This window comes from Brassica oleracea, chromosome C4 (assembly GCF_000695525.1).
Source record: "Brassica oleracea var. oleracea cultivar TO1000 chromosome C4, BOL, whole genome shotgun sequence".
Lineage (NCBI taxonomy): Eukaryota > Viridiplantae > Streptophyta > Magnoliopsida > Brassicales > Brassicaceae > Brassica > Brassica oleracea.
In genome coordinates, this window is record NC_027751.1 from 20,442,376 (window position 1) to 20,445,751 (window position 3,376).

Here is a 3,376-nt window from a genome sequence, read left to right on the forward strand (position 1 = left end):
CCTAGCTTGGCAACCAAATTCACCTAGCCAACAACTTAGCAAATCCTGTCTGACATTCCCCTCTACCAACCTCATTTCTTAACATAAATAAAAATGCAGGCTTTACCTTTGGAGTATCGATCACAGGATGCAAGGACTTCAAACAAGTATTTGAATCTGCATGTAAAAGTTAGTTCCTATCTTTTTTCTCTACTAATTTCTCTCTTTAGTCAAAGTCTGCTTATATTGGTGGTTGCCACCAAGTCATGTTCACTTCTTTTTGACCTATATCCAAGAATTCATGTGAATCGAACCTTGATGATTGCCGCCACCAAGTCCCGTTCTAATTCTTTTTGTTGGAATCCTTATGAAGCAAGCCTTAATGGTTGTAGCCACCAAGTCATGTTCGGATTCCACCTAACTAACACCTATTATATATATATGTATATATATGTATTTTTCTTTTCTTTTTTTTTCTTTTCTGTTGTTTATTTATTTTTATTTTTTTTGTAAATAAATATCTCTACCTATAAATCTAGGGTCGAAATAGAGAGAGAAAATGTTATAAATCTACACAAGGCTTTACCTTCTAGACTTGTTTGAAGAATCCGATTCCATGTATACCAAGCCCAAGACAAGCATTTGTGTCAGGTTTAGTGTTGGAGGTCAGCTTTGGTTCTTTCAAACAATCTCAGCAAGTGTAAATAGTTGACAGGTTGATCCACTTTAGTATCTTTAATACTATCTGCAATCAGTAAGTCTAGAATGGTGCTAAAGAGTGGTTAGATAACAAGAAAAAATCTAATAAGTTCATTATCCCTTTCTTGACCCAATAAAACTATTTTGAAAACATTTTGATAAGACCCATTAACACACTAATATCAGTAAACATCCCCCCAGACTTAAACTACACTGTCCCCAGTGTGTATCTAGTCGGAGTTATGGTGATAAATAAATCATAAGTACTCAATTTAACAAGTGAGAACGATATACCTGACCGGATTAAGTGTCGATCGATGGAAAAGAGTTACCATTGGTCGCTGCAAGTAATATACTGTCGAGCGATATCGACATGCTCTCATTAATAGATATGTTGGGCAATCGTCTACTCGGATCTTTTATTTTATTTTTTTTTCTAAATAACTAACTAAGACATAATACTAGTAGAACTTCCCCTAGACTTAAACAACACTATCTCCAGTGTTATACAGTCTAAGATCGGTGGGGAAATAAATCATAAGGACAATATTTAACAAGGAAAAACGGTATACCTGTCTTTGATGTGAGTGTCGACCAACACAGTTAAGTGCCGATCAATACTCTTGAAGCTCTGTCGATTGACACAGTTAAGTGGCGATCGATCGATGCTAGTGATGATGCTCTGTCGATCGATGATGCACAGCCATCGTCGATCCTCGGGCAAACTCATCTTCCTCGGGTTTTTTCCTTTTACCTAACATATTTAATCACTAAAAGTCAGTAATAGATAACTAAAAAACCAATCCATTTTTTCGATCGATTTCCATGCTACAGTGTCCATCGATGCTACAGTGCCTCTGCTACAGTGCGGTTGCTACAGTACCGTCGTTACTATTCATTTTTTTTTCATTTATTTTAACTTGCAGTAAATAAAAACTTTAATCAGTAACAATCTAAACTAAACTGAAAGAAATTACCTAATAGTGGGTTGCCTCCCACTCAGCGCTTATTTTTAGTCATTAGCTTGACTTTTGGATATCTGATTTAGTCTGGCTGAGGATGTGAACTTGGTCCAGAACAAGTCTCAGTGTCTCTCTTTCTCATCTTGTTGATGCAGTTGATAAAATCTCTTGCAGAAACTTCTCCTTTCTCTCTCAGCTCTGGATCACATAGCACTCTTACCTTGGTAAAGCACTCTTACCTTGGTAAAGCACTCTTACCTTGGTAAAGGATTCAGAACCTTCTCTTCAGCGCACTCTATACTCAAGACTACCCTCTTGACATTGCAAAGGAAATACTGATAGGCAATCTGCATCTGCATTCCTTTTCTTTTTCTTCTTTCTATTCTTTTTCCTTCCCCAGACTTATCTGATCTCATGGTGGTACCTCCATCAAAAAGATTTCGACACACTTCATACTGTCTGCTCTGATATGCGATGGGTGTCGATCGATGGTGAGGTGATACTGTCGATCGATGTTGTCTGGTCGTTGGCGTCATTCGATAATGCTTCTGCTGGACCTTTGTCAATGTAACCTCTATATCCCAATCCACTCTGAGAAATTGATGCATGCTGATGTTCATCCAATACCCCAATGTAGGAACCTGGTTGAACACTTCTCTCTGGTGGAATAGGAGATTCATCTTCAAAAACAAAGCAGGGAACCACAAACTTCACTGGATCATGTATCCTTTTCACTCTTTTGTGAATCCCAACAGCTTCACAGGGTCTCTGATGTTTAGGGACAGAAAAGTGTGATGTCTCAGACTTGTGCATTCTCTCCTCAATTGGTTCTATCTCAACTGTGTCGATCGTCATCAAGCTTCTGCCTAAGCCATTCTTCCAACTCCAAGAAGTCTTCTAGAGTGAATCTGTCGACATCTGAGGTAGGATAACTGCTTGATTCATATGTGCTCTCCAATGTCGAGTCTGCAATGTCCTGAGGACAACTCAATATTCCAGGGATCACAACAGGTAGCGATTGGCAACATGAGTTTCTGTCGATCGATGCTGAGATAGTGCTATTGATCGATGCTGAGATAGTGCTATCGATCGATTCTGAGGATGTACTGTCGATTGATATTGAAGACAGGATGTCGATCAATGCTGATGCTGGTCGTGCAGGCTCGCGACATGTATCGGTCGTAAGTGCCGGATCTTCAAACACATCTATGCAGGAAATAAACTTCTCACCTTTCTTTTTCTCCACAAGATCATAGAAGACAGTTTCATCAACATTAGTCAAGCACATCCTATTCTTCTTATGATCACAAACTGCTCCCACTGTAGCCATGAAGGCTCTTCCAAAAAGAAGAGAAGATATCTGGCCAGATTTGCTCTTCACGACGTGAAAGTCCACAGGGATACTGCAGTCTCCTATCTCTACCTTGACATTCTTGATCATGCCGGCTGAGTTTTCCTTGGAGTTATCTACGAAAGTGAAACTATCCTGAGAAGGCTCCATCTTCAATCCTAATAAATCAGCAGTGTCTATAGCCATGATACTTACTGTAGATCCAGTATCACAGAGGGCGTTTGGCAAGGTGTGATCATGTATACAACATGGAATCAAGAACTTTCTAGGATCTTGTTCCTTCTTCAGAGTCCTCTTAGGCTTACGCCGGACCTTGTTGAATAACATCTCAATGTCCTTATCCATCTCTCTGCTCTCTCTAAAGAAATTACCAAGTCTGTACTTA

The 3,376-nt window shown here is 39.3% G+C and overlaps 1 pseudogene; it reads right to left on the bottom strand.

The window, feature by feature from the left end:
* Positions 1 to 2,453, bottom strand: part of LOC106338348 — a 10,691-nt pseudogene extending 8,238 nt beyond the window's left edge.
* Between the last annotated feature and the right edge of the window lie 923 nt (positions 2,454 to 3,376).